At 45.0% G+C, this 19,934-nt stretch overlaps 1 non-coding gene across 1 annotated transcript; it reads left to right on the top strand.

Moving 5' to 3' along the window:
• The first annotated feature begins 17,750 nt into the window (after nt 1-17,750).
• Nucleotides 17,751-17,856, top strand: LOC139177426 (U6 spliceosomal RNA). Its single transcript, XR_011561869.1, has one exon. It is a non-coding gene; the product is annotated as a U6 spliceosomal RNA (small nuclear RNA).
• Nucleotides 17,857-19,934: the final 2,078 nt, after the last annotated feature.

Raw genomic sequence — 19,934 nt, 5'->3', positions numbered from 1 at the left:
TGGCAGGACCAAGAACAGCAGTGGTACTCAGTGTCCCTGAAGAAATGTCAGGATCCTCAGAAGTCATCCACTTAAGAAGCAGAAAATGGTGAATGCCACTGGGAGAAGACAGGACCTGTGATGAGCCTGCTCAGGTCATCACCTGTCAATAACCAGAGGGGCATTTAAAGGCATAGACACTCTGCCACTGTGGGAAAGGCCAGAGCGGGATATAAGTTATCTGTGTCCACAAACAATTTTATCCTGCCAGGTTGGTGAAGTCCAGAGTTACCTATAAGTTATTGGCTTAATCTTGACACACAATCCCCTTAGCAGATGACTTAAGAAAGTTACAACAAACTTTCCCAAGTTCCCACAGCTTGCCAGGGACAGGGACTAGTTTTCCCCTTGTCTTATCCGGACCCCATGCTCTCAGTGACCATATGTGTCAATTCTCCTCACCATCATGCAAAACCTCCTGTCTCACATCCTCCCCAAAGCACACAGACACTGGGCACACTGAGCATGATGCAGTTATTTTATTAGAGTCAGCCCGATAGAGACCATACCAGGTGGAACAGATGTCTGGATTCCAGCTTCAGTTGAGGAGAACAGGGCAGGAAGCTTGAGCACAGACCAGGCATCCCTGGCTAAGATTAGCTCACTAAAGAGGGCAGACTGGAAATGAATCCTCTAATAACATTCACCAATGTGGACACTCTATAGCCAGTGCAATCCTTACTGAAGATAGCGAGAATCTGGAAGGACATAGCAGGAGAGACAGGATCTGAGCCCACAGCCAGGCTATCCTGTCTCCCCAGGATCACCTCAAACCTCACCCTCAGGGATTCAGCCCCATCTCCAGCAAGAACCTCTGCCCACAGACCCACCACTGGAGAGGGGGCTGCCATTAGGCAGCAGGAGGAGGATGGTTCCCTAACAGCCCAGGCACAGGTATCAGGAGGGAAATAGAGCCACTGGCCACACCAGGGAGGAGCGGAGATGGAGGGTCAGAAGGGCACAGTTGGGACTGGTCCTGACAGAGGAGCAAGGTGCTGGAGTCTGGGTTTGGGTCACATATTCTGCACCTGAGCCTCTTCTGCCAGGTGTGCTGGGTGCACAGAATGTGCATGCAGGTATAAACTAGCCCTGGTGCCCTGTGTGCTTCTGTTAGTACTAGAAATTTTGGTTCTTGGAAATCCTTTCATTTTGAACAATCAACAATTTAGGGAAAATGTGCTAAGACAGACTATTTAAGATCTCCAATATTGTATCAAGAAAAGCAAAAAAGATGGTTCTTCGAGAGATACATTTCTAGCCCAGGTGAGCAGCTGCAGATACCTAAAGGGTACCTCAGGCATCAAAATACCACAGTGGAAATTCTGGCTTGTAGGCAGAATTTGAGGCCATGTCGGTGGAAATGGGGCTCTGAGCCAGAGTGGGAACAAGAGGAGGTGATGTGACCACAGGCCAGAAACCTTACAAAGCCAGGAAGTCCCATGCTGAAAAGAGACTCTAAAGGCAGGGGCTCCTTTTCAGTATTCCTAAAGTAGAACTGACATGAATCCTACAGTTAGGTGAGCTGAATGCTGCATTTCCTGCCAAAGATTAAAATGCTAGTTCCTTCAATGCTAGTTCCTCTCATGGAGGGAAAAAAATCACATGACAATACATTTGGCATATTGCATTGATATTAGTTCTCTATTCTGTGTGAGTTAATGGACACGACATGGACATATTCTGTAACCAGAGGCCGGAAGTAGAGGTGGACTGAGCTTGCATATTACAGGTACTGCAGGTTGGAGCAAAGGTTTATATGCTTCTTTGTTTAGAGCTCTTCTCTGTCACATATCCCATGACTGCATGATAGATTACCATGTGGCATATTGAACAATGCTGCATGTGAGTTCTCAGAGTGGGTGTGGGTAAAAGGTAAATTACCTTAAATTTCAGATGGTTAACCCTGTTCTGATGTCCTACTTCAATGAAGCAATCCTGGATTTTTCCAAAGGCTGCTTTTTCCTCATCTGTAGCATTGACTGAATCAAAGGTTTCATTTAATGCTGCCCTTGGTAATACAAAGTTCACCATGATCTGCATTTCATAAAAAACAGGGCAGGCTTCCACTGAAGGCAAGACAGAAAAACCACATCAAAGGTTAACCAGAGTAGATTTTCCCACCACTTGATAGGAACTCACACGTCCAAAGCTTCCAGACTTACCTCCCACAGAGACACGCCCTCTCCCAGGACTGCTTACATCCCAGACAGAAATCCTTCCCTATGAGGCAATCCCAGCAGAGGGAGTAGCATGAGGGGCTTTGCCTGGAGACCCCTCTGCCCTTGACCACTGCCCCAGGCATATTAGCCTGCTTCCCTCTTTCCAATGAACACGAGTATCCACAATAACATCCCAGGGTGTGCACAGTTAATGACCCTTCCAGCTCTACACAACCTGCTCCATTCAAAGACTGAAAGCCTCAAGGAGTTTGTGCAGGACTCCTGGGCACTGATCTGCCAGCTGCCCTCTGAATCTGCCCCTCGAAGCAGCTTGGACAGGACAGAGAAGGATACAGTGAAACAACATGGGGCAAGGATCATGAGGGTCATCTGGACCCTCCTTCCTACCCTCACACATCTCAAAGGCCAGCTCTCTGGTCACCAGCAAGGCCAGCACAAGCAGTGCTCCCTTAATTGTGGCAGTAGCTGGAGTGATCTGCTCAGGGCAGGGTTTCTGTCACTTTATAAACAACTAGCTCCCTGAGCTCAGCTCATGGCGCTCCCTAGAGTTCCACAGGTCTGTGGCCAGGCTCCTGGCACAGGTGGCTCCTTAGGCCCCTTGGGGTGTTTACAGTGGAAGACCTTCCTACTCTGAGAGCAGAGCCCCTGGAGAACATATGGGTGTATTTTTGCCAAAGACCAAGTGGAACTGACATTTCTAAGTAATTCCATTTGGAGCCAAATGCTCTGTTTTCTGGGCCCCAACCATCATCTGTTTTCTGGGTCATCCTTCCCCCAAAACTATCCTGGCTCTGAGGGCAGCACTCTCCCAAACTGAGCAGATGGACTCACAGGAAGGCCAAGGACAGGTCTACACCCCTATCAGGTAGAAGAAAGGTCATCCAGAATCCTTCCTTTTCCCCAAGTTTAAGTCATGGAGATAAGAATTGAGCACTGGACCTTACTGCGACCCCCAAATATCTTAATTACTGCAGTCTCTAGACAGGGCCCTGAGGACTGGTGGACATCAGTCTTGGACTTCAAATCATCCCAGCAAGGAACTCACAGGACTTGAGGCCACGTGGGTTTTCTCAGGAGGCTATAATGCTGTACTTTCAATCATGCCACCAGAGCTCCTCAGGCCCACACGGGAGCAAGTTCCTAGGCATATACTGACTTCCACGGGCTCCAGCCTTGCCCTGTCTGCTAGTTTCATCCTCCTCCATCAGTGAACCAGCCTTAAGAGGGGCTTGCACTGCACAGTCTATCCAGAAACATCAATGAGCAGCTGTGGGGTTGTGGGTTTTGTCTCCTGCTTCAGAGACTCAAGGTCCACAGGCCTACTGTCCACTGTGGATGGAAGTTCTAAGGCCTAGGATGCTGGGTCCACCAGAGACGGTACGTGATGTGTGAAAACTCACTCAAGAGCTAAACTCAACCTTCCACACTAGGAAAGCAGTTTGTTGGCACAAACAAGATAAGATGGGCCTTAAATTCAAAGGAGAAAGCCTAAGAAGATCCCACTGGTCAAACTGGAAACAATTCGACATACAAAATGAATAACAGAGCACTAGATGATACGATAACCCAAAGTGTAAACTAATCCATGTGACTCCATATTGATATAAATAAATGATCAAATAAATACAGACTTCCCTAGTGGTCTAGTGGTTAAGAATCCACCTTCCAAAACAGTGGACACAAATTCAATCATTGATCAGGGAAATAAGATCCTACATGACCTGGGGCAAATAAAACCCTCAAACACCAACTAGAGAGAACATTCTCTGCAAAGAGGGCCAACACAACATAGAGCCAACATGGCAAAATAAAACCCAGAAAACTTAAACAAAAATAATATGAGAGAAAAGACAACCATTCCTTACAGAAATACCCCAAATAACACACGTAGATTATCCCCTCCAGGAGGGGGAGTTTACTGCCCTGACCCCTGTGAGCTTCCCTGATAGCTCAGTTGGTAAAGAATCCGCCTGCAATGCAGGAGACCCTAGTTCGATTCCTGAGTCGGGAAGATCCGCTGGAGAAGGGATAGGCTACCCACTCCAGTATTCTTGGGCTTCCCTTGTAGCTCAGCTGGTAAAGAATCCGCCTGCAATGCAGGAGATCTGGGTTCGATCCCTGAGTTGGGAAGATTCCCCTGGAGAAGAGAAAGGCTACCCACTCCAATATTCTGACCTAGAGAATTCCATGGACTGTACAGTCCAAGGGTTCCAAAGAGTCGGATACGACTGAGCAACTTTCACTTTCACTTTCATTCTGAGTATGGGCTAGACTTAGTAACTCATTGCCAAAGAAAAGAGGAGGGGAAGAGAAAAACAGTGCAGAAACCTGGCAAACACAACATGATCAAGTACTTAAGACTGACATTGTTGTTTTTCAGTTGCTCAGTCATGTCTGACTCTTTGTGACACCATGGACTGCAGCATGCCAGGCTTGCCCTTCACCATCTCCAGAAGCTTGTTCAAACTCATGTCGATTCAGTCAGTGACATACCCACTGCTAAGACATACTGTTCTCACTTGTTCCCTGATGTAAGGGGACAGGAAGGGCGCTTCACCTCTGTGGTGTCTTCCTCAAAATACAAAGCCTGAAGGTCACTCGACATTATGAGAATAGCAGCAGACAAACTCAGCCTGGGGGCCTTCGACAATCCCTGGCCAGTCTTCCTCAAGACTGCCAAAGCCATGACAGACCAGGAGAGAATGAGTAATCCACAGAGCAGAGGACACTGGGGACACAGGACAATGAATGCAATGAGAGTAGGTTGTGGACTGGATCCTGAAATGCAAGAGACATTAATGGACAACCTGGTGAAATACAAATAAAGTGTGAGGTTAAGTTAGTAGTAATGTTCAAATTACTACTAAAGGCAAAGGAGAAAAGGAAAGATATAAGCATCTGAATGCAGAGTTCCAAAGAATAGCAAGGAGAGATAAGAAAGCCTGCTACAGTGATCAATGCAAAGAAATAGAGGAAAACAACAGAACAGGAAACACTAGAGATCTCTTCGAGAAAATTAGAGATACTAAGGGAACAATTCATGCAAAGACGGGCACAATAAAGGACAGAAATGGTATAGACCTAACAGAAGCAGAAGATATTAAGAAGAGGTGGCAAGAATACATAGAAGAACTATACAAAAAAGATCTTCACAACCCAAATAACCATGATGGTGTGATCACTGGACTAGAGCCAGACATCCTTGAATGCAAAGTCAAGTCGGCCTTAGGAAGCATCATTATGAACAAAGCTAGTAGAGGTGATGGAATTCCAGTTGAGCAACAGAACTGAACTGAACTGAATGTTCAGATGTTGTTTTTCAGTGTTGACAAATATTTGCAACTATTCTATACATCTAAAATTATTCCAAATTAAAATTTTATATAAAAAACTTGACATAGATCAATGAGGTACTGTGTGACAAACTAGAAATGTGGGATGGGGTTGGGGCCATTCAAGAGAGAGAGGACACATGTATACCAATGGTTAAGTCATGTTGTTCTATCACAGAAGTTAACACAATATTGTAAACTAATTCTATTCCAACTAAAAATACATTAAAAGAAAAACCCACATAAGGAAAGGGCTATATCTCCTGCATTCCACCAATGACCTTGCCCAGCTCTTCTCCCTGATGTCACCAAATGTCTCCATGATTCAGGGACATTTCAGAGGAACCAGTGGCACCCTTGGAAGTGCACTGGTACTCAGCACTCCAAGCCCTGGCTCCTCTCCTCACACAGCTGCAGAGGGCATTGGGGGCAGCATCTTCAGAAGAACAGGAGACATGGGATCCATGGGAAGCGGTCCCACCACTTAGAGGTCCTGCTCCCGCAGACAAAGAGCCAGCATGTGTAGCCTGGACAATGTGGTATTCACCTTACTTCCCAGGAACCTCTGAGGCACATCTGCAGCCACCTGAGGCCTCGTGGGGTGACCTTCAGAGAGATGACCCCCAGGCAGCAGGAGCCATGGCTAGGAGCAGCTCCACTAGGCCAGTTCTCACTACAGCTCAGTACCTGGTGCCTCTTTGCCAAGAGCAGTTACCGGATATGAATCCTATTTGGCACAGAGTTCTAACTATGATCACACCTGTGTTCCAACTCAGCTCTGGCCTTCAGCAAACCTTAATATGTCACAGGTGACTCAGAGAAAGGCCAGCCAGGTTCCTCCAGTGAAAACTCTTTGCTTCTGAATTATCCAATATTTTAAACCTTTACCTTATTCACTTAATTCCAGGCAATATTCATAAGCACATATATAGCAAAAAGAAGTTAAAATATTCTTGTTTATCAACTCCAGGGAAATGGAATATTCCTGCCATTATTCTAACAAACACTGTGCAACATCTACCGAATGCTGGGCCCTCTCCAATCCTGGGGATGCAGCAGCACACAGCACAGCTCTCGCTCTCCTGCAGCTCTTCATCACCTAAGAGGGAGGGAAAGACAGTGACCCCATGGGAAGAAGTGCTCTGGGGGAAGATGAAGTGGGGGAGAAGACAGAGGGCCATGGGGGAAGGAGCAGAGGGCAGCATGCTTTGAAATAAGGGCTCAAGATACGGGGAAATCTGTGCCCTGTGATACTTTAAGACACCTTCAAGTATCTTTAAGTATCACCTTGAGGATGAGGGAATGAATCATGCAACTACTGGAGGAGGGCACCACACTGAGAGGCCCTGCAGCATAAGCAAAGTTGATCTAGTCAAGAAGCAGATAGGAGGCACTGAGGGAGGAAAGGCAGGGATAAGTCCACAGAGGCAGCAGCAGTGCAGGGCTGGTTGTGCAACTGGCCTACAGATTGCTAGAAAGGGCTTGGCTTTTCTTCTGGAGAGGTGATGTTGGGAACAGAACAGAGACACTCAAGAGTAGAAAGAGACTGCAGAAAATGGATGGACATAGAGATTGTCATACTGAGTGAAGTCAGACAGAGAAGCAGAAATACCTCATAACATCTGTTATACAGGGAATCGGAAAAGACATGATACAAAGGAATTAATTTACAAAACAGAAACAAACTCACAGACTTAAGAGAATGAAACTTTGCTTGCCTGGGTTGGATAGGAGGCAAGGATAGTCAAGCAGTTTCAGATGGACAGATGCACACTGTTAAATTTAAAATAGATTATCAACAAGGACCAACTGTATAGCACAAGAAACTCTACTTAATGTTATGTGGCAGCCTAGTTTGAGAAGGCAATGGCAACCCACTCCAGTACTCTCGCCTGGAAAATCCCATGGACGAAGGAGCCTGGTAGGCTACAGTCCATGGGGTCACTAAGAGTCAGACATGACTGAGTGACTTCACTTTCACTTTTCCTTTCATGCGCTGGAGAAGGAAATGGCAACCCACTCCAGTGTTCTTGTCTGGAGAATCCCAGGGACAGGGGAGCCGAGTGGGCTGCCGTCTCTGGGGTCGCACAGAGTCGGACACAACTGAAGCAACTTAGCAGCAGCAGCAGCAGATGGGAGGGGAATTTTGGAAAGAATGGATGCATGTACATATGTGTGTGTATACATACATATATATATATATATATATATTTATGGCTAAGTGCCTTTGTTGTTGACCTGAAACTATCATAACATTGTTAATTGGTTATACTCCAATACAAAAGAAAAAAATTAAAAGAAAAAAGAAAGAGGGACTTCGCTGGTGGTCCAGGGGTTAAGAATCCACCTTGCAACACAAGGGACATGGGTTCAATCCCTGGTCAGGGAACTAAGATCCCACATGCAGCAGAGCAACTCAGCCTGCAGGTATAACTACTGAGCCCATGCTACACAACTAGAGAATCCATGCACCACAACGAAAGACCTCACATGATGAAAGGAAGATCCTATGAGACACAACTAAGACTCAACACAGGCAAATAATAAACAAATAAATATTTTTAAAAGAGATTGCAGAAAATATTTCTGTGTAGAATGAGGTGCTATCAAAGTCACCAGTTGGCAGTTCTTGATCAAGAAAAAAATAGAAATTTCTAGGCCAGCAATAGATGACATTTCAGGGCTCCAGACAGGGATTGCTGGAAGCGGCCCAACAAAGGCCACTGACCAAGATCAAGGACACAGTGATAACAGCAGGGCAGGAGCCACCAGAGACCCTGACCAGGGGCCCAGGGCTTGCGCTTTGCCCTGCCTGGAACTTACTCCCTGTGAGACCATTCACTAAGCACTGAACTTCCTGAACACCCATAAAGTCCACACCAGCCTCTCTTCAAGGTCACAGTTGTTCTGACAGCCTGTCACTGCCCATCATTCAGGAGGCCTGATCTGGGAGCACTTTTTCACTTTTTGGTTAACCTGGGGATTTTCAGTTGTTAAGCTTCCTGAGTCGGCTGCCCCTCCCACAGAGCCCTCCAGTGGGGAGGAGGCTGAGCCAGTGCCCTCTGTGGACTCAAGGACTAGCATCTTGCCAACACACACAGCTCCTCCTGTGCAGCCCCGGGCACCTTTACACTGTGGCCTGGCATATCTCCTGAAAAAAGGAAGCACGTGACACAGTCCCCTGGGGTGAGGACAAGCACAGGCATAAAAGGGCTCCAGGTGAGCAGGGAGCACCTGCCACCGGCACCATGACACGGGCTGGAGCTCTCCTGCTGCTCTGCACTGCCTTGCTCCTCATTGGGGGCGGAAATGAGTGGCTGCGACCTGGGCTCCCCAAGGGTTCTGACACCTCCCCAGGGCAGCACTGAGCCTCTCGGGAGCAGGAAGGGAATAGAGTGTTCTGATGAGTGTCTTTCAGGGAGTTTCCCCTTATCTTTCTGTTTCAGAGTGTGATAACATCTGCCCAGCCTTGAGGGACAGCATCAACCTGTTCATATCGGGAAGCCATGAGGCCTATATTGAACACGTTGAAAAGTATAACAAAACCACTGATGTACTGGAAACCGCCGATACCCTAAAGAGCTGTACTGATAAGAGTTTGACAGCCGAGGATAAGCAGGATGCTTCTCAGTGCTCTGGTGGATCAGGCTGTGTGTGAATGTGCCTGTGGGGCCTGTGTGGGGGTGGGGGTGTCAGGGGCCTGCTCAGGGCACTGGGAAGTGGGGGGATCATATCCTCTCCACCCTGGCCCTTCCCTGGGAACCTGGGAGCAAAAAGATCCTCATGAATGAGGAGGTAGAGAGGATGTGGCTGGCATCCACAGTGTGAGAAAGGATCCTGCAGGGAAACTCAGTCCAGCCCTGGAGCTCTTGAGCTGGCCCTGACTGCTCAGCTCTGCCTGGTCAAAGGCCTGGGACCCTCCAGGCCCTCCTGACTCTGTGGTGCCACCTGCTTTGGAGTTAGGCCCTCAGGGCTGGCCTCCCTGACTCCAGCCTCTCCAGCACACGAACCTGAATCTGCTGCAATCCATTAGCATTGAGTCCTTCCCTTCTCCAAACATCAGTTCTTTCCCTTACTGCCTGAAACCCTTCTCTATTCCACCTAAACCCCACATTTCTCCTTGTTCCCTGGACCCCAAAGGGACATTTATGCCTCACATGCCCTAACAGGAAGCTGTTTCCAAAAGCTGCCCTCCTGCCCTCCCCAAGCCTGGGATGCCCAGAGTCGAGGATCAGGGTCAATCCTCTAGAAATAGACAGCAGCCCCAGCTCACCACAAAGAGAGAAAGCCCATGGTTTGTGATGAAGACCCAGTACAGTCCAAAAAAAAGTATGAACCATCAAAATTAGGATCTTTAAAAAATCAAAACAGTTGAGAAACCTGTATCACTTTCCAAGAAAAGAAATAAGACACAAATTACAATAAAGTAAAGAAGAGATGTCTTTATTGGTTCCACATACATAAAAATAAGGAGAATATATTATGAACAAATTATGCCAATTAACTGGATGGCTTAGATGAAATGGACAACTTTCTTAAAGATAAAAATTATAAAAAGTGACTCAATGCAAAAGGAAAGATAAATTTTAATTAAACCATCACAAATAAAACATTCTAGGCCCATAGATTTATAGTGGTGAATGTCATAAAATATTAAAGAAATAAAAACAATCCTCTATAAATGCTTTAAAAAACAAATGACAAACAAACCTTCCTCACTCATCTGTTGAGGCCAATATTATCTTCATCATATTTTCAGGAAAAAGATATTACAAGAAAAGTAGAAACTCATACCCTTTATAAATGTACTCACAAAAAATTAACACAACATTAGGAATTCAAATCCAGCAACATATAAAAGTGGCACATAAAGACAGAGTACTATTTATCCAGGGAATACATGATTCATTTAACATTCAAAGTCAACCAATGTAATCCACCATATTAACAGATTAAGGGAGAAGAGTCTTATGATCATCTCAATTGAAGCTGAAAATATGTTTGACATAGTCAAAATATTCATAATAAAACATATCCATAAACTAAGATAAAAAGAAAGTTCTTCAACATTATGAGCTGCACCTACAAAACCACCTACAACTGACATAATAATGCAGGGGACACAGGTGGGATCCCTGGTCCAGGAGGACTCCACATGCCACGGACAACTAAGCTCGTGTGCCACAACTACTGATCCCAAACTCCAGGGCCCACAAGCCACAGCTAATGGCCCATGCACCACAACTACTGAAGCCCACACACCCTACAACTGACATAAAAATTAATGGTGAAATATTGAATGCCTTCCCTCTAAAACTGAGACAAACGCTAAGATGCCCACTTTCATGAATTTTCTGGAAGTGGCAGTACTGACCAATGAAGCAAAAGAATAAAAAAGAAACACACAGGTGGAGGTAAAAGTGTACAAAAAACATCAAAACATGCAGAAAAGAAACTGATGGGCAGATGAATGGATAAGGAACTTATGGCACATATACAAAATGGAATATTACTCAGCTATAAAAAGGAACACAGTTAAATCAGTTCTAATGAGATGGATAAATCTGAAGCCTATTATACAGAGTGAAGTAAGTCAGAAAGAGAAAGACAAATACTGTATGCTGCTGCTGCTAGTCGCTTCAGTCATGTCCGACTCTGTGCAACCCCAGAGACATAATGCATATATATGGAATTTAGAAAGATGGTACCAACAATCCTACGTGCAGGGCAGAAAAGGAGACACAAACACAAAGAACAGACTTTTGGACCCAGTGGGAGAAGGGGAGAGAACAGCATCAAAATATACACATTACCATATGTAAAATAGATGACCACTGCAAGTTTGATGCATGAAGCGAGGCACACAAAGCTGGTTCTCTGGGACAACCTAGAGAGATAGGATGGGGATGGGGAAGGGGGAGGGAAAGGGGTTCAGGATGGGGGGGACACATGTATACCTATGGCTGATTCATGTTGATGTATTGCAAAAAAAATACAATATTATTAAGTAATTAGCCTCCAGTTAAAATAAATATATTAATTAAAAAATAAACATCATTAAGCCTTTCAGTACAACAGTAATAAAATAAAACTTCCTCAATCTAATAAAAGGCATCAAAAATAACAAGGAAGATTTCAGCTAACATGGCATTTAATGAACAAAGACCAGATTTTCCCCCCAAGATTAATAATAAGCAAAGATACTAACGCATATTTATAGAATTTAGAAAGATGGTAATGATAACCCTATATACAAGACAGCAAAAGAGACACAGATGTATAGAACAGTCTTTTGGACTCTGGGAGAGGGCGAAGGTGGGATGATTTGGGAGAATGGCATTGAAACATGTATATTATCATAGGTGAAATGAATTGCCAGTCCAGGTTCGATGCATGAGACAGGGTGCTTGGGGCTGGTGCACTGGGATGACCCAAAGGGATGGGATGGGGAGGGAGGTGGGAGGGGGGTTCAGGATGGGGAACACATGTACACCTGTGGCAGATTCATGTCAATGTATGGCAAAACCACTACAGTATTGTAAAGTAATTAGCCTCCAATTAAAATAAATAAATTTATATTAAAAAAAAGAATAAGCAAAGAGGCCTGTTTTTCTATTTCTGTTCAACATTGGACTGGAAACTCTCACAACTGAAAAACAGCAAGAAAAAATGAAAACAAAGTACAGTTGGAAGGGAAGAAATCAAACTCTCTTCATTCACAGAAAATATTAAATATACAGAGCAAATTATAATATACAGAGAAAATCCTAAAAATCTACAAAACATAATTATCTATATAAGTGATTTGAACATATTGCAAAATACAAGTTAAGTGTACAAGCAAATACAAAAAATCAAAATACAAGCAAAATAAAAATTAAACATATTTGGAGAACAAGATGGCGGAGGAGTATGTGGACGTGGAGTACATCTCTCTCCACAGATACACCAGGAATACACCTTCAGACACAGAAGTGCTTGCAGATGCACCAGCTGAGAGCAGACAGGAGTACCTTAACCACTGGGAAAGAATATACAGAACCACACAAAACTTGGTAGGATGAAGGAACTAGAGGGAAAAGTTCTTTGGGAGATACATGCTAGCTCCGGTGGGCAGCCACAGGTAGCTAGAAGCCTCCTCAGGAGCCTCAGGCACCAAAACACCACAAGGGAATTTCTGGCTTGTAAGCACTGAGACCATGTCTGTGGAAATGGAGCTCTGAGCCAGAGTAATGGCATCAAAGTGTGATAAAAAGGAGGTGATATGACCACAGGCCATAAATCTTACAAAGCCAGGGAGTCCTTTCCTGAGAAGAGACTCTAAAAACAGGGGCTTTTTTCCATATTCCTTAAATAGAACTGACATGACTCCTAGAGGTGTGGGAGCTAGGAAATGCTGCCTTTCCTGCCAAAGATTAAAATTCTACTCCTCCAATGCTAGCTCCTCTCACTAAAAGAGCAATCACATAGGTCAACACACTTGGCCTACTGCACTGATGCCAGTCCCCTAATGTGTGCAAGCTGACTAGCATGATACGGGTATATTCGGTAGCAGAAGAGGCTGGATGTGCAGGCGGACTGCGCTTGCATATTACAGGTGCTGTAGGGTGGAGCAAAGGTTTATGTGCTTCTTTGTTTATAGCTCTTGTCTGTCACATATCCCATGACTGCATGATCTATTACCATGTGGCATACTGCACCATGCATGGGAGTGGGCAAGGCGGAGTGGGGATCAGGAAAGTAATAATTACCAAGAATTTCAGAACCAAAAACTTGAAAATAAGTCCCAGCTCACTGTAGCAATCCTAGATTTTTCCTATGGCAGCTTTTACTGAATCAGTAGCACTGACCATACCCAGGAACAGGTCCAACAGTGTCTTGTTTCCAAAGGACATTGTGCTAAATAAACACTTCATAAAACACAGGGCAGGCTTCTGCTAAAGGCAGAGACAGAAAACACCTTGTCAAAAGAATCACCAGGTCAGAAGGTTCCTGTTTCCCACTGCTTGATAGGAACTCACACATCCAAAGCTTCCAGACTCACATCCCACAGAGACCCGCCCTCTCCCAGGACTGCTTATATCCCAGACAGAAAACCTTCCCCATGAAGCACTCCCAGTAGGGAGAGTAGCAAGAAGGGTGAGGCCTGGAGACCCCTCTGCCCTTGACCACCATCCCCAGGTATATCAGCCTGCTTCCTCCTTTCCAATGAGCACCACTACACCCTATCCCTCAAACTATCCCTCAAGGTGTGCACAGCTAATGACCCTTCCAACTCCACACCACCCACTCCATTCAAAGACTGAAAGCCTCAGGAGTTTCTACAGGACTCCTGGGCACTGATCTGCCACCTGCCCTATGAATCTGCCCCTCGAAGCAGCTTGGACAGGACTGGGAAGGATGCAGTGAGACAGCATGGGGCAAGGATCAGGAGGGCCAACTGGACCCTCCTTCCTACCCTCACGCATCTCAAAGGTGAGCTCTCTAGTTACCATCAAGGCCAGCACAAGCAGTGCTCCCTTCATGGAGGCAGCAGACTGAGTGCTCTGCTCAGAGCAGGGTTTCTGCCGCTTCATGAACCACTAGCTCCCTGACCCCAGCCCTACATCCCTCCTGGGAGCTCCACAGGCCTGTCTGCACAGGTGGTTCTCTCAGCCCTTCATGTGTTTACTACGGGAAGCCCTTCCTACTCTGAGAGCAGAGCTACTGGAGAACTTGTGGTAGTATCTTTTCCAAAAACCAAGACATTTCTAAGTAACTCCATTTGGAGCCAAGTGCTCTGTTGTCCCAGCCCCAAATGGGACTCCTGTTTCCCTGGTAATCCTTCCCCCAACTTATCCTGGCTCCAAGGTCAGCGCTCTCCCAGACTGAGCAGATAGAATCACAGGAGGGCCAAGGACAGGTCTATACCACTACCAGGTAGAAAAAAGGTCATCTAGAATCCTTCCTTTTCCCCCAAGTTTAAGTCCTGGAGATAAGAATGCAGCACTGGGCATTCCTGTAGCCCCAAAAAATCTTAACATCTGCAGTCTCCAGACTGGACCCCGGGCACTAATGCACAGCAGCCTTGGACTCCAAATCATTCCGACCTGGGAACTCTCAGGAATTGAGGCCATGTGGATTTTCTCAGGTGCTGCTAATTCTGTAACAATGGATCACACCACCTGCTTTTCTCAAACCCTTAAGGAAGCAAGTTTCTGGTACATTCTTGACACCCAGTGTCTCCAGTCTTGGCATTTTTCTTGGTTGTCCCACCCTCCTCCATAAGTTAGCCTATTCTCAAGAAGTGTTTGGACTGTATTCTATCCAGAAACTCAGAGAGAAGCTGTGAAGTTGTGGTGTTTGCCTCCTGCGTCAGAGACTCTGAGGTCCACAGCTCTAGAGGACACTGGAGATAGGAGGTCTAAGGCCCAGAGGGCTCGACCCACCAGAGGTGCCACTCTGTGTGTGAAAACTCTCTCAAGAGCCAAAGTCAACCTTCCACACTAGGAAAACAGTTTGTTGACACAAACAAGATAAGATGGACCTTGAAAACTCTAGGAGGAAGTTTAAGAAAGCTCCCAGTTGCCAAATTGGAAACAGTTTGAAGACAAAATAAATAACAGAGAATAACAAAATAAATAAATAACCAAAAGTATAAAGTAATATGTATGAGTCCATACTCATATAAATAAATGACTAAATAAACAAATGTGGGAGAAGAAACACCCATTCCTTAAAGAAACATCCTGAATAACACAGATAGATTATCCCTGCAAGGAGGGGGAAATTACTGCCATGATCACCTGATTGTGGGCTAGCCTTAGTAACTTATTTCCAAAGAGAAGAGGAGGGGAAGGAGAAAACAGTGCAGAAACTGGACAAACATAATCAACTAATCAAGCCTCATATTCCCAGTGGTAAGACTCTCTGCTGTCACGTGTACCCTGAGGTAATGGGACAGGAAGGGTGATTCACCTCTGTGGTATTTTCCTCAAGACCAAAAGTCTTAAACGCACTCTACATTATGAGAACAGCAGCAGCCATATTCAGCTTGGAGGGCCTTCTACCATCCCTGGCCAGTGCTCCTCAGGACTGCCAAGGCCATAACAGACCAGGAGAGAATGAGTAACTCCACAGAGCAGAGGACTCGGGGGACACATGACAGTGAGTGCAGCGTGTATAGGTTGTGGATTAGATCCTGGAACCCAAAGTGACATTAATGGACAACCTGGTTAAAACCAAATACAGTGTGAGGTTTATTTATTCATAATCATCTAATATTGTTTCTCAGTTTTGAGAAATATTTGTAACTTTTCAATAAATCAAAAATTATCCCAAATTAAAATTTTATTTTATAGACAGCTTGCATAAGAAAAGGGCTACATGTGCTGCATTCCTCCATCGAATCGGACCAGCTCTTCACCCTGATGTCACTAAATGTCCCCACAGTCTGGGGACGTCTCAGAGGATCCTGTGGCACCCTTGGAAGGGCACTGGGCTGGATCCATAGCAGCCACCTGTGTTACTCAGCACTCCAGGCCCTGGCTCCTCTCCTCACAGTGCTGCAGAGGGCACTGGGGGCAGTGTCTTCTGAAGGACAGGAGGCATGAGATCCATGGGCAGGGGTCTCACCACACGGAAGTCCTGCCGCCATAGACAAAGAGGCAGCATGTGCAGCCTGGGCCTTGTGGTGTTCACCTTCCTGCCCAGGAACCTCTGAGACACATCTGCAGTCACCTGAGCCCCTCGTGGGGTGACCTTCAGAAAGGTGGCCCCCAGGTAGCAGGAGCCATGATGAGAAGAGGCTCCATGGAGGTCAGCTGACACTGCAGCTCAGTACTTGGTGCCTCTTTGCCAAAAGCAGTTACCGGATGTGAATCCTATTTGGCAAGGGGTCTGACTGTGGTCATGCCTTGTGTCCCAACTCAGTGCTGGCCCTCAGAAAACCTTATTTCACTACAGGTGACCCAGAGAAAATTCAGCCAGATTCCTCCAGAGAAAAACTACCTGATTCTGCTAGCCAGAAAGTCATAAAGAGATGGAAGCAAGCTTTGGCTGCCAAGACAGAAATAACAGGACAGGGCCAAGCCCCAAAGGAAAGGCCCTAGATCCAGCAATAGCAGAAGTCATTAATGCAATGAAGAGCTCATGGATAAATGCACTGCTTTAGTGTTACCATAGTAACCAGGAAGTTTCTTTGCAATTTCTTCTTACAAAATAATGTATAACACTGACTACTATTCCAAAGGTATAATACATTTATAATCATCCTTAAGCTGTCCAGGCTCATGGAATCAGAACACAGGATACCCAGCTAGGGCTTCAAACACAGGGTTCTGAAGGGGTCCACATGGAATGGGACCCCTTTTACGTGCCCCAAGGGGGTAACCCCAGAAAGCTCAGGACTCAGAAGATCCTGAGGAGCGCTCAAAAGACAAAAGTGTTGACAGAAACACAGCTTACACTCTGAAAGAAAGCATAGAAAACACACACATGGATTTATCATGCCATTCCCAGATTACTGAGGTAACTGCAAACTCACTACTTTGGATAGACAAATATGCCCCACTTGTAAAACCTGCAAAACTGCACACAACCCCCTGTATCTGGGCAGCCGGGGCACAGAAACTAGCATGGTCAACACAACACAGCCAGGTGAAGAGGCCCTGCTGATGATAGCAGGGCAAAGGCAAGCCCAGATAGCAGGACATCACCACTGCCTCCACCACAAAGGCAGCTCTGAGCAGACACACAGGACTGGCCCAGATTCAGGAGCATCTTCCACACTCAATCCATGAGGAAACAGCCCATCCTACATTCTTTCAGGAGAGGCACAGAAGGAATAATAATAAATCAGAGAAATACCAAAATGATTTTGGCCTAGCTGTTCAAGGGAAAATATTAGAGCAAAGCCCTAAAAGACTTCTGAGGAAGCCCAGAACTAAGAGCAACCCTGATGAGACTTCCCTGGTGGTCCAATGGTGAAGAATCCATCTTCCAATGCAGGAGACACTGGTTGGATCTCTGGTTGGGAAATTAAGATGCCATATGTCATAATGTAACTAAAACTCATGTGCCACAACTAAAGAGAAGACTGAGCGCTGCAACAAAAGATCCCACATGCTGCCACTACAAAGATCTTGTGTACCACAACTAACCCCCAGCGGAGCTGAGCATAAATAAATAAATAGATTTAAAGACGAGGGAGATGGTGACGGTGCTTGCTTCAGCAGCACATATACTAAAACTGCAACAACACAGAGAGGATAGCATGGCCCCTGCACAAGAATGACATCCAAATTTGTGAAGCATTCAATATGTTCTCATGTGTATAATAGACAACTAGCAAGGAGCTGCTATATAGCACAGAGAGCTCAACCTAGCTCTCTGTGACAATCTAGAGGGTTGGCGTTCAGGAGGAGAGATTCAAGAGGGAGATGATATATATGTATGTATATGTGTATATATATATATGTGTGTGTATATATATATGTATATATATATATATATAATTATGACTGATTCACATTGATGTACAGCAGAGACCACTGCAACACTGTAAATCAATTATCTTCCAATAGAAGAAAACAAAATTAAATTTTAAAAAAAGAAGAGATACAGAGATCCTGCCAATGGCCAGGGAGGACAAGTCAAGGCAGGATTTAAGCTGATCATCAAATCCAGGGAGACTGCACAATGGTATGATATGGTGCACAGCTGTGTGGCTGCAATACAGGCTTACAAACATTCTATTCCTGAACTGTCTGATTGCTTTGAAGTGGAAGATAAAATGTGAAAAATAAATTTTCCTCTCCTTTGCAATATGCCGTGAAAAAGATAGTATTTAAAACTATGACCCCATATGGACAAAGGGAATAATATGGGGTTATCACCAGATGATGAAATAGAACACATTTTCAGAGAAGAGAAAGCACAGAAAGACATAGTGACTATGGGCAGAGAAAGCCATATCTAACAAATAAAGCAGAGTCCATTTTTCCTACATAATTCTAAAGAGCTCTGGGCTACAAAGACACTGGGCACTGCAGTGGGTAAGTGTAAGTACAGCTGCGGATCTGAAAAGAGATAACTTATGTGAAATTTCTACATGAAATCACTGAAATCTCTAACCCTCTGCCCCACCTCTTTCATTTACAGAATACCTGCATTCAGGTAAACATCCTCCAAGAAGGAAGCTGGAGAGTCAGCATGATGTAATGGTTAAGATCAGGGACCCTAGAGCTACACTTCATGGTTCCAAATTGTTTGCATTCAAAACATAAGCATTTCCAACGGCACCACTATAAGCTAGAACATAACAGAAAAGCATCTTCAAATTTCTAAAGCAAATTTAGAATTCCATCCCTAGGAAGGTAGCAATCCAAATATGTAAGAACCAATTAATTGTCCTTTGCATCTTCTCTCAGGGACATATAAGAGGGTGTACCTCACTAACATGAAAGAACAGACCAAGAAAGGAGAAGACATCTGAATTCCCAAGATGAACTGGAGGGAAATTCTAGGACAACCACTACACTGGGTTTGGAAAGTCATCAGTCCATAATGAAGTCCAGAAGAAGGGGCAGCTCCAGGTGTTATCACTCTAGAGAGGGAAAAGGTAGATCAGTAGATTGTTTTAGTGTCTGATCAAGGGAAGAAGAGTTTTCATTTTTTCATAAAGGATTTGGGTTAATTCAGATACTTGCAGATAATAAGAAAGTATGAGCAAGGCTAATATAACAATGTATGCTATGCTATGCTAAGTCACTTCAGTCATGTCCGACTCTGTGCGACCCCATAGATGGCAGCCCACCAGGCTCCCCCATCCCTGGGATTCTCCAGGCAAGAACACTGGAGTGGGTTGCCATTTCCTTCTCCAATGCATGAAAGTGAAAAGTCAAAGTGAAGTTGCTCAGTCATGTCCGACTCTTAGCCACCCCATGGACTGCAGCCTACCAGGCTCCTCGGTCCATGGGATTTTCCAGGCAAGAGTACTGGAGTGGGGTGTCATTGCCTTCTCCGAATATAACAATGTATAAAAATATATTTTTTGTTTCAAAAAGTTAGTTTATTCTAAGAATGGAAGAATGCAAATATAGCTTAGCATTATAAATACACACACTTCACTGCATAAATACAACCAAGGAGGACTCTAAGGTATCTTCCCAGAACAGACACCATGTCCTCCACATGCCTCTTGTCTGTAGAAAAACTTTCATCTCCTAGGCCTTTGCTGAAATCCAAAGAGTACGTTTAATCACAGATGTGAGAAAATGCAGGCAGGGAGAAAAACAATCAAGTAAGACAATATAATAATAATTTTTCCATAAAACAAAGTCAAAGACCTTTACTTACTCTTCAAGAGATATAATTTCTGAGCTATGTCCTTCAAACTGTTTTG

The sequence above is a fragment of the Bos indicus genome, chromosome 18 (genome assembly GCF_029378745.1).
Source record: "Bos indicus isolate NIAB-ARS_2022 breed Sahiwal x Tharparkar chromosome 18, NIAB-ARS_B.indTharparkar_mat_pri_1.0, whole genome shotgun sequence".
In the NCBI taxonomy this organism is placed as follows: domain Eukaryota; kingdom Metazoa; phylum Chordata; class Mammalia; order Artiodactyla; family Bovidae; genus Bos; species Bos indicus.
Note: the sequence above shows the minus strand (reverse complement) of the source record. Positions and strands in the feature narration are given on the sequence as shown.